The sequence below is a fragment of the Bombyx mori genome, chromosome 22 (genome assembly GCF_030269925.1).
Source record: "Bombyx mori chromosome 22, ASM3026992v2".
Taxonomy (NCBI): Eukaryota; Metazoa; Arthropoda; class Insecta; order Lepidoptera; family Bombycidae; genus Bombyx; species Bombyx mori.
This window is the reverse complement of record NC_085128.1, coordinates 595,478-610,086: the sequence shown is the minus strand read 5'-3', so window position 1 is coordinate 610,086 and position 14,609 is coordinate 595,478.

Genomic DNA, 14,609 nt, shown 5'->3' with positions numbered 1-14,609 from the left:
AAGATAGATGGGGATACCTTCTAATGCGGGTTACAACACATCTTACCAACACTAGATCTCTATTAAAAATGTTATAAGATAACACCAATCAAAAATGATTTAACTGATTTTAGTACGAGTATTTTTAGAGTTTTAAAAAAGGGATTCCTTTATAATTAGATGTATTATTTTTAAGTCAGATTATTCTACAGTTTGTTCAATGATAACACTCTTAGATTTGTTATGGTTATGCAGTAAAAAAACACGGTCAACAGGGATTGAATGACTATAGCTCTGGCACCTGCCTATGTTGTAAAAAAAGTACTTTTGAACAAATTTGCCATGTAAAAGGGTTTGCAAGGTAATACTAGTCATGCTTGCGTGTTTCGCGAGCAGCTGGCTATCCCAAATGACCGTTTGTAGAGGCCCTGCAGCCAACGAGACCTGGTTTTGATAAGCTTGAAATGTAAAAAACAATTTAAAGAATACAATTAAATAAAATCCACCTGACCAGCTCGTAGTCGGTAACTATGTAACCCTAACAATTCTCAAGTAAGCGGCGAGGAACCTTGCAATAAACCCGAGCCTGTTGTACCTCCATAACTCTGGAGAAGACCGCACATTGAATATTTAACACTTGCACACTCAAACATTTCCTTGGTACGCTTGCACGTGAGTCAATAGACGAACAGAATAGCTCCGTTACGCCATCAGACGTAGGTTATTCTCATTTAAATTACGAATAGTTAAGGCTTAAAGACAACCAGAATTTTATAGTAATGGAACGATAAGAAGAACTAAAGAATAAATTACCATAGTATCTGCCACGTACCATAGGAGTGATCTGTTTGAGATGATCCCCTCATCTCCTTTTTATCATCGCACTACCCGCAATCGGAGCAAAGTTCATCCATATTATCTGGAACCGCTGCGTTCATCGATAGTGCGTTTCCAGAGATCTTTTTGGCCACGTACCATCCGGCTATGGAATGAGCTCCCCTCCACGGTGTTTCCCGAGCGCTATGACATGTCCTTCTTCAAAGGAGGCTTCTGGAGAGTATTAAGCGGTAGGCAGCGACTTGGCTCTGCCCCTGGCATTGCTGAAGTCCATGGGTGACGGTAACCACTCACCATCAGGTGGGTCGTATGCTCGTGTGCCTGTGCCTACAGGGACAATAAAAAAAAGTTCTATGTGGAGTCCTTTGAACTTTCTTTGAGATGATCTCGCCAATCATCCAATATCTCTCCCCACCATCCAAAATTAAATCGAAATTTTACCAAGAACTGTTTTATTTATTTAAATTTAAAGTGTATTTCAAGACATTATTTGTGCGTATCGGCTCTGTGATGAAATCAAATGAGAGTAACTTACACCGTTTTTCAAGCGGAATTTCATTTCCTTTTTCAAAGAAGTTTGGAAATAGTTCTCAGAGAATGACAGCTGATTTGCTTCTTGCAGTATAGATGAATAACGCTGACAACCAACCATTAAGTGTTCCATAAGGTTGTGACAAGAAATTGAACAAATCGTTGAAATTCCAATTGGAGCCCCGTGACTTTTCCTTCTGAGTTCAAGTGACGCTGTGACTTAAAAAATTACGTTGTGATAGTTTTACTCTTCTCTAAACTAAATAGTACATATAATAGCCAATAACTAAATATTTGTTTTATTTTCTTTCGGAAAACAAGCTTAATCATAAGCGTTTTTCGAACTCTGCTCCCGTACTGACTCATCCGACATTACTTTGATCAAAAGTTTCCGGCGACTGTCTAATCCTTAGAGGTTGGTATGAGGGTTGAAAGTTTTCGATTTTTAGTTAGAAACGGAATATTTTATCTATTTCCTTTTAAAGATTACCTTATTGTCATACGCATTTTGAGTTTTTTTTTAATAATGGAAAATAAAACACACATTTCTACGTTGACCGACACCTCGATTACTTTGTTCGAAAAAGTGACGCGATCGTTCTCGTCGAATGCGAAGAGTTCCACGTGCAACCGTCTCTCAGTGGGTCGTGATTTCAATCAGATTGTATATTCTGCGAAGCACTACTCTTGCCAGGGTTACTTTTTTCAAACTCTTTGAGGCTATGCCCTGTGAGCTAACCTATTACTAACCCAGAGAAGTTGGCTTAATTTGAAAATAGAATTTCATATTTAAAAAAATATATATTTGAGTTTATAATTTGTTGCCAGCCATACATAAATTATGTTTCAAATGTCCAGTATTGTGAAACAGCAACTGCGTAGGTAAAGACCTATTATAAACACATAGAATAGAATTGCAACGGCTGTGCCACTCTTTAACCCGGAACGCATCAGTGCTTCATCGTAGCATAGTGATATTTACCCGTGCAAGCTAACAGTACGCCCTCCCAAGAGCATGAGTACACACCCACAGCCGTCAATGTTAACTAAGACTTCTTTTCTTCCATGTTAAAAAAATCAGTTGTCTGTAAAGTCGGCTTACTGACGATAGTTGAACGTGACAACGTCATAAGAAAATACTGATGGAATGGTTTCATTTTTCAAAAGATAATTTTAATTTTATTTGTTTGATAGATATTCTTTTGTATGGACAATTGACACCACATTCACTTTTCACTGAACTTCATACTTTACGAAAACATGTAATTGTATAGCAGCTGTCCACGCGGATGCATCGCTCACTCAAGTAGGAAAGAGACAGATGTCGAACGCTGCCGAACGCGGAGGCCGATTGTGCCTCTTTGTTGCTCGTTGCGCGCTCTCGTTTGCACTTTAAGTCTTAAATGGAACGCCTCAATGAGTCATGTTTTTTCATGCGTGCAGCCGGCTCCATCGAATTATAAGACGTTGTCACGTCAAAAACCTTAATATTTCTCATAAAAAGTAGCAATCGTGAAGTAAATAGTGAAGCATCGAATTAGAAAGATAATGTAATAGGACCTGACAATGTTGGTTGGAGCAGGGAATGGATGCAGTTCGTCAGGTGTTGAAGTAATCAGCGCGAGACCGCGTGCTGGCCGTGATTCCTGAATAATTGGATGTGGTGATTTATGTAAAGACACTGCTCCTACGTCATAAATACTAGTCGAAGTCGACTGTCGGTATTGAATAAAATGAGAAACGTCTATCGTTATACGCGCATCACGCAGAAACTTCTAGTTTAATTTAAACCTTTTTTTTGTTACGGTTAACAGACACTTGACCTTTATTTTAGAAGAATAGGATGCTTCTATTCTTTTTTTTTATAATTTATTGATGCGCAAAACAAATTACAATCATTACAGTACATATTAGCTAAATCGTACAAGTAGTATCTAGATCTAATCTGGATTGCAATCTAAATAGTACGTGCACTCAGCAATTAATCCATATTAATGTACATAGCTTTGGCTATTGAAAACACAATTGAAATTACAAATACATATTGATAACTAGCCATCGTTAAATAGGATATCCTTCACACATTTGACAAATCCCCTGAGTCTAGGTTCAAAGATAATAAGGTTACCGTGACATTTAACCAAATTATTATAATGCCTGACCATTCTTACCATAGGGTTATAGTATGACATATTATTTTTATATGTCCGTAACGCAAAAAGATTTACATAATACGAATTTCGGGCTCTGAAGTGGGTGTTGATAGAAATATTCGCCAGCAGTTCCATGGAATCTATATGGGAGTGTACAATTTTGTACAAAAATTTTAAGTAACTACGCTTTCACAGAAGCACTCGACACATGAACCCATTGGTTTTCTGAATTGCACTGTGGTAAAATTATTTGACTTTATGTAAAACACACTTACAAGCTACTACTTAATTAGAATACGCAAACAAGACTGCGGGTACAGCTAGCTTTACCAATTGAAAGTGAAAAAAATTCATGTGAGCTTCAAAGCGGATTGAAATTTACTCTCTAGCTACGATTATGATTGAATATACCTACAACAGGAAAATTTAACGTATTACTTACAATACTGTATGTGTTAGATACTATCATTCGCATATTAATATTTTTTATTACGAAACTTTTTATAATATGTAATAGCTAGATACTAGATGGAGCAGAAGTATTGAATAAGTATTGTCTACCAACATACTTTGAAGTTTATGTCCTACGTAATAAAGTATATTATACTATACTGTTTGTATGAAAAACACAACACTTTTTTTTTCCTATCTATGATCTACCTTGAGAAGCTATTTCAGCGTAACCTTAACTAGTAGGTGAGCTCACGGGGCTCAAACCGGAGTGATGCTAACACTGACCCTAGCAAGAGCAGTGCTTCGCAGAATCTACCACCGGATCGGAAACGCGACCCACTGAGAAGATCCGGCGAGAAACTGAGTGGGCTGGGCTTTTTCTAAGCATCCTTAAATGAAGTAAAAGTGAGACTAAGAGTAAACATTCAAAAAACAATTGTTTAAGAGGCACAGCGTTCTGTAGTAGTCGCAGGGTGCTATGAAATGTCTTTCATCAAAGAAGACTTAAACACGTTCACAGTAAATTCGTTGTGCCTCTAACATTTCTGATCTCCATAAACGAAGTTGACCACTTACTATCAAGAAGGTGACCTACTTTTGTAGGTCTTCAAATGTCAACAAAAATGCAATTTCCTCAATGGCTAGCCTATGCATTATTACAAGACAATTGTTATATGGGCTTCATATCCCAGAATGTGTGATTCCGTTATAAATTTGTAATCTTTTGACCTCTGATACCAAATTAACATCAGGTTGACCAGCTGGTTTATAAAAATAAAACACAAGAAAACGTAAATATTTTTAATACTAAATGCCCTGTTACAAGAAAATACGAAAGTTCTTTAGGCTCAATCCATTAATCCCTTACATCAGCATATTGGTTTTCTCTAACCTAAATCAGGTCTAGCCATTACCATATCCATTTTTCCCATTCGATCCTGGACGGGCAGTCACTTCGTTAGGCATGTTTACATAATCCGTTAGAGCGGCTCCCACCTCGTTTCTTAATTCGTAACGCGCACTTAATTTAGTGAAACACTTTTCTAATTGTCGGGGATTTTATTTTCGTTTTCTCTCTTAGCTTTGTTAGGTGTTAATGTGTTTGATTATTTATGTATTTTTTTATTGCTTAGATGGGTGAACGAGTTCATAGCCCACCCGGTGTTAAGTGGTTACTGGAGCTCATATACATCTACAACGTAAATGCGCCACTCATCTTGAGATATAAGTTCTAAGGTCTCAGTATGGTTACAACGGCTACCCCACCCTTCAAACTGAAACGCATTACTGCTTCACGACAGAAAATCCCTTCCCGTGCAGACTCACAAGAGGTTCTACCTACCACCAGTAATTACGCAAATTATATTATAATTTTGGGGGTTTTATTTTTATTACACGATGTTATTCCTTGACCGTGGAAGTCAATCGTGAACATTGGTCAAGTACGTATTTCATTAGAAAAATTTGTACCCGCCTGCGGGATTCAAACACCGTTGCATCGTTGCATACGAATGCACCGGACGTCTTATTCTTTAGGCTACGACGACTTCGAATTTTGTATTTCTAGTGTTTCACAAAAAAAAATTGTATACCGTTTTAAAATTAAGATTTAAATAAACGTGTTTTTTTTTGCAAAGCAGCTACGTGTTCTAGTTTGAAGGATGTCACAGTCATTGTACAATATTAAGAAGTCTTCGTGGCCTAAAGACTAAGACGTCCGGTGTATTAGTATCTAGCGATGCACCGGTGTTCGAATCCGGCTAGCAGCTACCAATTTTTGTAATGAAATACGTACTTAACAAATGTTCACGATTGACTTCCACGGTGAAGAAATAACATCATGTAGTAAAAATTAAAACAATCGTGAAGCAGTAATGCGTTTCGGTTTGAAAGGTGGGGCAGCCGTTGTATTGTAAAAACTGGGATCTTCGAACTCATATTATTATCTCAAGGTAGGTGGCGTCAATTAAGCTGTAGATGTCTATGGGCTCCGGTGACCACTTAACATCAGTTGGGCCGTGAGCTTGTCCACCCACCTAAGCAATAAAAAAAATATATCACTGAGACTCGACCTCATGTCTCAAGGTATCTGATATCATTTATGTTTTCACGTCTGGGTAACCACCCGAAACCTGTGGGCTGTGAACTCTTCTGTAAAGGTAGACCACCGAAAAGCCGCTTGTCCTATATTATGATAATTATGACCACTTTAGCAATTGTTCTATGAATCTAGGTCATTGTCTGTACATTCAAAACTACGGAGCACTTTAGGCGGAACCACATTTTCAATTTAAAATCACATTCCCCCCGATCTCGTTATACCGCTGCCGCTTCGTTTGGCATTCGTTAAAAGTAGACTAAAAAAATTACCCCCCAACGCACACGGCACGAATTTTAACAAGACATTTCCCGTTTTATCTCGACCAATGTTTTCATTACCAGCGTCGGCCCGAAACCGTGGTACAATTGCTAAATTTTATAAGTATTAAGCAATAAAATTAAATTTACGACACCGCCTCTTAGCGTCGTAAGACAGGGCGGGAATCAGGATTCACCGTGTCTATATTAATTGGACTTTATTATTATTAGGGCATACCTTAAGTAAAAGTTTATTAAAACTGGAACTAGTTTTGATAGAAACATCCAAAACGTCTAGGACTACCGTTAGTTTATTATTCAGCTCATGGTCCGTCTGACGAATGATGAGGAACTTTGCGCAATTCCAATTATTTTCTTATTATTTATTGCTTAGATGGTTAACGAGGTCATGGCCCACATCATTTTATATATTTACCGAAACCCATAGACATTACAACGTCATGCCACCATCAACCTTGAAACTTTAGGTCTAAGTTTCAAAAGTATTACTGTATCACGGTAAAAATAGACAGAGTGGTGGTACATATCCGGGCAAACTTACAAAACAACCATTCTCACCAGAAAAAAAGACCAGTAAATCAGATTACTCGGACTATTTCTGTTATTAACGTTAAGGTCTAAAAGGTAGAAGCTTGCCTGTGGAACTCATATATCTGACATACAGAGTTATACTACTCTATACCTTACATAGTTATTTTAGAGTCTTGTTTGGACAAACAAAACTTCTAAATACGACCGCGTTTTACTTAAAAAGATAACCTGCTCAGGGCTTGGGTGTTATTTATCACCAAGTTTGTACTTTTCATTCATTCATAGGAGAGTGGTGTTAAATTTGTATTTACATTGCTTATTAAAAATTTGTTTGGTCAACTCCCCCCAAGTTTACGTTATTAATTACACAATAATTCAGACTTCTTGAATGAAACTGTGTTGTTTTATTTACGATACGAAAGAAGGACCAAAATAGTCACTTTTGGGATCCCCGGGGGAAGCGTATTACGCGGTGAGCGGTTTTGTAGTTTTAGAAAAAACCTTATTTTAATACACACTGAATTTATTTATCCTTTACAAAAATCTGATGTTACACGAACAGAGTTAGGATATTATAAGATAAAAGGTAGATGTCGAACTTTTCGAATTTCAAGGAGAAAGAGAAATTATGAATAGTATTTACTAAGCAATTAGTAAATGAGTCATATAGACTATGAACCTATTGGTAAAACATATTTAGGATCCAAAACGACACAATTAGTAAATGGCAGAATATTACTAATGTGAAAGGAATACATATTACCTAACGTAATTAGAACAAATGAAGATTTTAAGTAAAGTAACCAATATACAAATGATTTGTATAGCAACACAAGCAAATAAGTATGTTATATAGTAACAATGATTTAGAACTTAAAAAACTAAGAGTTAGAGTGCATTATCTGTTTATAAAAATATGACTATTACCCGATCCTGTGGACCGAATGGTAAACAGTCGACGTCATCCTAAACACGTCATTACGCATCCTCCCGATCCATTAACGGTTACCGTCCTCGCCGAGCTCGTCGCTTGCGACAAAGGGCTCGGTGAGTAAATTAACCCACAGACACAGCCCACTGAGTTTCTCGCCGGATCTTCTGAGTGGGTTGCGTTTCCGATCCGGTGGTAGATTCTGCGAAGCACTGCTCTTGCTAGGGCCAGTGTTAGCAACACTCCCGGTTTGAGCCCCGAGAGATCACTTACACGCTAGGGTAAAGCTGAAATAGACTCTCAATGCTATCAGCATAGGTAGAAAAAAAAAGAAACAAGGATTTAACACAGTCTCAACTCCAAGGTTCTCCAACGGTATCACAACAAAATGTATTCTAGTCAATTGTCTTTTCTATCTCATCTTTAGCCTTGTTTTCAACTATCACATCATTATTTATCCAGTTCACTATAGGACACTCCAATTCTATGGAAATGAATAATAGAATTGTTTTAATGTAAAATAATTGGAACTCAGTTTTCTATAAAACATTTCTCTTATGCAAAATAATCCGACTGAGCATTTGCCATTCATTGAGCATTGCAAAAAACATGCATTTTTTAGTTTTTTTTTCATGTAAAATGGCTGTTTCAACACGCTACTCTTGCGAAAGAAATATCGACGTTGAACGCTGTAGGAACAAGGTTGATTTTCGTTTGAAGATTTTGTTTTTACTGAGATTGCAAGACAATTCACTTTTTTGTATAGATCGTTTGCAAACGAGCTGATATTTAGAAATGTATAAACAAATACTGCAAAACGTTCAAGTCAATCAAGTAAATGAGGCTTGGAAATACTCAGAAGAAATATAAAAACAAAGACTAATTTTAGGCACAATGTATTATTACATATTTAAATACTTTACTTAGTAGGTATTCGTGAGTCATGGTTATGATTAAAGTTACTATTACGGCCTATTTTCGCGTTTATTGTTCCCAACGTTTTGAAGCCTTTACAATATTTATGGTGACCAAATCTCACTAGCTCTTTATTTCATTTCAAATAACCAGTCAATTTTAATTCTATAATTTTAATTATAATCTTAATAATTTTACTAAAATTTTTATAATTTTTATTTTACTGGTGGTAGGATCTTTTGTGAGTTTGCACGGATAGGTACCACCACCCTGCCTGTTTCTGCCGTGAAGCAATAGTGCGTTTAGGTTTGAAAGGTGGAGCAGCCGTTGTAACTATACTGAGACCTTTTTTTGTTAAGTGCGTATTTCATTGGAAAAAGTGGTACCCGCCTGCGGGATTCGAACACCGTTGCATCGCTACACACGAATGCACCGGACGTCTTGAAATGCTTAATTTAGAATGAACGTAGATAGTATGAGGTTCCACATTAAACGGTCTCAAGCTAAGATCTTCTCCTGTATTATGTATGTTAGAAAAATAAATACGAAACGAGAATAAGTACAGCCAGAATCAAATATAAAATGTATTTAAGATGCCGGAGAAAGCACAATTATTAACACTATCGTCAGACATCATGGGGGCGAATAGGGTGATTGAGCTGAGATAAATGACACCAATCATGTTGTCTTAGAACAATTCTCTTGACGTTAACAAACGAAAACGAATGACAGTTTTTAGGACAGAGGCACAGCTCTTCAAGAAGACTGATTGGTAAGTGTGGCTAGGCTCTGTCGTAGCACGAAGTTAGCCGTGTTCCGACGATACCGCAATCGTGCTGCTGTAATGTTGTACTTTGGGAGGTGTTAAAGGAAAACGTCTTCTTGTGTGTATTCCATGTTTAATTATCATCTTAATCCTAGTTTACAATTATGAAGAAGTCTGTTTCTGGGTGGTCCGCCTTATTAGGGGGACATACGAGATTACACCTATTAATTATGTTATATACTAAATGCTATGCTAATACTATGCTATGCTATAATATATAAGTATACACACTTCATCTCTCGGGAATCTTGCTGCGTTTCGTTTAGCTACCAAACTAATGACCGTCTCCGACAAAGATATTAACTCCGATCGAGAATCTACCCCGGTCCGTGATACAGCAGTAGGACATTAAGCATACGACCAGCAAAGCGATTCATGATGGTGAGTATGGAAACGCAGGCTAAGGCGCGCTTCCAGTCAAGTTTGAGTTTTAATTGTGACAGATTTGTTGTTGAAGAGTAAAGTCTCCCGTCTGCTCGGCCCGCAACGGACTACACGCTGCTATGGAAGCGTGTATTGCGAGCAAAAGGCCGTAAAGAATTGATACCTCTCGATCAAGGCATATTAATGCGTCACATTTTGAAGCCAAATTGATGTTGCTAATTATGAAGCACCGTGTGTGCCCTGTGATTTCACTCGCAGCAATAATGAGATGTAAAAACAGTGAAAGACTTATCCTATTGTTTGTTTGGCATCTACATAATGTATCGGCAATATCGTTATTCGACGAGTAGATTTAGATAGGCGGCTTGGCTCGGTAGGCAGCGGCTTGGCTCTGCCCCTGGCATTGCTAAAGTCCATGGGCGACGGTAACCACTCACCATCAGGTGGACCGTATGCTCGTCTGCCTACAAGGGCAATAAAAAATTTTTTTTTGATAATTTCAAAGTTTAAAAATATTGTTTTTTTTACGAACGATCAAAATGTTGATGATAAATATAGGAAAACATGTTAAGGTGCACGAGACGACGTGGTCCTTAAGGGCTTTGATGCTCTATTACTACAAGGTGGCCTGTAAGTTTATCTCATCCCTTTTAAAGCAACGCAAACGGTATGTTTTCTTGGAAGCTTAGTAAACGCATACACATTCATAATTTCATGATTTCGTATCTGGTTCCACCCAAGGCATATAAGCTGGATGCTTGATCTATTGGGTTTGCAGTAATGAGCGTGGTGACCCTACTACCTCTCTCGGGCTCCCAGGATATCTCTCGTAAGAAGGGGAGGCTTTTAGTGGGATTCTTCGTTAATTACATTATTCTTTTTTTAGTGTTCATTTCAGAGCATATACGCCTTATCCCTAAAAAAAGTTTTGCAAAAACAGTTCGCCATTATCAGCAAATATGGCTGTATTTAGCAATTCGTGTGATCACCAGGCTCCGCTAATAAATAACTATTCATTTACAATAAGTTTATAAACACACAACAAATCTATGTAATTATGTCTGCAGGCCCGACAAAGGCTCGGGCTTATGACGTCACCCCTTTAAACAACGGTCGGAATATTGCCACAGCTAATTTAAATTATTGGAATATTTGTGTTGTTAACTTGACTATTAGAATTTGTAGCTTTATTGTAGAACAGAAATTTACTTAATTTATTGTGGATACTAAGTTTTGCGTTTTTGTCTGAAAGATTTCAAGCTTAATATGACTATTCTATCGAAAGTTGCTCGAGATAATTCCTTAATATCATTTTTACCATCTGATCGCCATATCTGAAATTGATGCGCTTATTCACGGTGCATCCATACACTTCCATACACACCTGGCTTTGTCCCTTGCATTGCTGATGTACATGAGTGACGATGTCCACTTACCATCAGGTGAGCCGTATTTTCATAGACTACACAAAGACAAAAGCTATGCCGAACAAAGTTAACTAGGAAACATAGACATGCTTTACGCAGACTTATTTCATTGCTGTTATTAAGTTGATGAATTTTAATACTCCGTAACTTAGTTTCAACAAGTAATAATGTTGTTATGACTATAATTTTTGATAGAAACAAGAAAAAAATTACTTTAATGAAAATATTAATTTATTTTAGTAAGCTTAGCTTAACAAATACCATCCCGTCAGAACTTGAAAAGTATATATTCAACATCAATCAAACCGGCGACAAATGTAAATTCCCGTAAGCTTTTCATTAGAGGAAGTCATATTTCCCGAAACACAGGTGTCGTGAGTTAAGACCGATCGTGTCATGAGAAATTGCTAAATCGTTTTTGAACTCAATCCGCCCGAAGATTGCTTTCAGAAGCTGGTAATTTATCACGCATCTCGGTACTGGATGTTACAGTGAAAAATATGATTGTAAATTTCCCAAACGTGATACTAACCCCCATTCGTGACGGAACTTCAACTCTTCATTCGTGATCCACCATTTGTTCTACAGATAATGCTCTATAGCGATAATTTGGAATAGTATCGATATCACTATTTAGATTTAATTATTCTAGATATCTTTATAAATTGATTTGGATGAAAGGCGATTGCATGCAGCAGAGATGCGAATGTTGCGATGGATGTGTGGAGTAACGAGAATGGATAGAATACGGAATGAATATGTTAGAGGAAGTCTAAAAGTGGCACCTGTGACAGAGAAGCTGAGGAGTGCGCGTTTGGGATGGTATGGACATGTGATGAGACGAAATGAAAATGAAGTTGGTAAGAGAGTGTTAACTATGAATGTGGAAGGATATAGAGGAAGAGGTAGACCTAAGAAGAAATGAATAGATTGTGTGAAAGACGATATGGGTAAGAGGAGAGTGAGCGAAGAAATGGTATATGATAGAAAAGTATGGAAGGAGAATGTTGCGCCGACCCCAGGTGACTGGTAGAAGGGCAGGATAATGATTATGATCTTTATAAATTGATTTATCTTCTTCGAATCCCTGAGTACAAAGCCAAAGGAAACAGCCGAATTCCTGAGCACAAAGCTAAAGGATCAGAACTCAGTATTACGTGAGCTCGATCCACAATTTAAAAAAGAAGATCAGGTTTGTGGACGAGATGAACCGAGAAGTGAATTAAATACAGAATTATATCATCTTTATTGTTATTTAAGATTGGTAGATGAGATCAAAGAACCGATAATCCTAAATGTTTACCAATGAGTATGAACATCGCGAATGCTTCTCTCACGCTTAGATACAAATTTGTAGTTTCAATTATATTGAGGTACCATCCTAAAATAACGCATGGTTACTCGAGACAACAACAAGCAGACCTAGGTCATAAATGCCAAGTACTTTTCAGAATCATAGTGTCGATCGTAATATGAAAACTCGATTATCTAATTGTTGTATAATAGTGCTCCCCTATTAATTAGAAATTCGACTATAATTTAAATTTTCTAATCCAAGAAATTACTGCGTAACCCCGTTTGTTCGAGCAACGTGTCTCGCTGTCTGCGGGAGCCGAGGCTTATGTAAATTATATTGTCATCTCCAAGAGTAGGCATTACCGTGTCGGCGTCTTGGGGTGGTGCAAGTTAAGTGTGCATAAGACTTTGTGTAGTTACTTTAACGGTTCGTCGAACTCGCTTTCAGCCGGATTTCAATTGATTGCCGGCATTCATAGACGCAATGATGTAAATGCGCTTTGTGCATCCTTAAAGCCGGCAAGCGTGACAACTGTCTGTCAGCATCAGTGAGAAGGTAACTGGTACCACTGCTCATTCACAAATTGCATAATTTTTGGATGCAATATTTATCACACAATGCATATCTTTCATGGTAGAAATCAATCATTAGCATGTAATAGGTACGCATTTAATTGAATAAAGTTATACTTTTTTTTCAGGCCGGTTCGGCTCTACGAGTTTCCCATGCCTAAAGTGGCGTGCTGGGTGCGTGGGACTCGATGGCTAAATATGTTTGAGGCTCACCCATTAAATGACTCCCCTACACTCTGAAAAGATCCCGATCTCCGTCTGAAACCGAAATCGGAAAAGGTAGGAGTGTTTCCACGGTCAACACTACAACCCTACTAGCAACAAACCCTAAGGATGCTTGTAGGCGAAGTCATCAAGGAAATTAAGGACCCTTCCTTGGCTGTCACGGTACGGCAGCCTGCTCCAGACGGCGTCACTGGTGTTCCGGAATATATCCTTCCTCGGGGGGAAGGCTTACAGGGTTCGTAGACGGGTGAATACTCTTCTCCGCCCCCGAGGTAAAATTGTACCCACCAAAGAAAGACAATCCGGCATTTTTACAACACTACAGAACCACACACCTAGCCGTTTTACGCATACGCCATGGATGAACTGTGGGATGGTAAGATGAAAAGAAAGTATAACGTACCGCAACATATTATTATATACATACATAACACATATCATAAAAGATTCTCGATTTCTTGTCAATTAGACGCAGAATTCGCACGAAAATATCATACGCTGTACACATAATTTTAAAATGGGATATTTTACATTTAGTTCTTAGGGTGAGCATTTCGAGACGATGTTTTCTAATTCATTTCTTGTAATATTTAGAGAGATGCTCGTAGGCTTGGTCTGCTAGATCGGATCAGCTTGGTGTGTTATTTCACGATAGATAAATTAACTCACAACATAATGAATCACTTTCCGAGGGAGACAATTGTACGCTATACCTGATAGAGAGTCATCACTATGGTTGAGTATAACCAAACTTAGTTTGCAAAGAAATGTGTTATAGAGTTCGGGTAACACCAAAACAGAGAGTTGATTTCCGATCGGGGTATTCACTGGTAAATATGAGAGCTCAGGAAATGATCGGTCACCGGGGTATTTCGGAACACCAGCGGCACTGCCTGGGGCGGGACGACGCGGCTGCCATATCCAAATGACTGACGTAAAGTCGTCGACTATCGCCTCGATAACCCGTCGGTCGTAGGTCCTAATGGTGGCACCGCGAGTCTGGTTGCAGTGTTGACCGAGAAAGCCCCCTACTCTCCCTGGATGCTGACCCCGGGCCGGAGATCGGATATCGGGTGTAAGATGAGTCATTTAGTGTGGTAGAGCCCTAAAAAAATTCTTGTTCCCGCGGTCTACTCCCAACATCTGCAGACCGTCAGTCCTGCATGCCC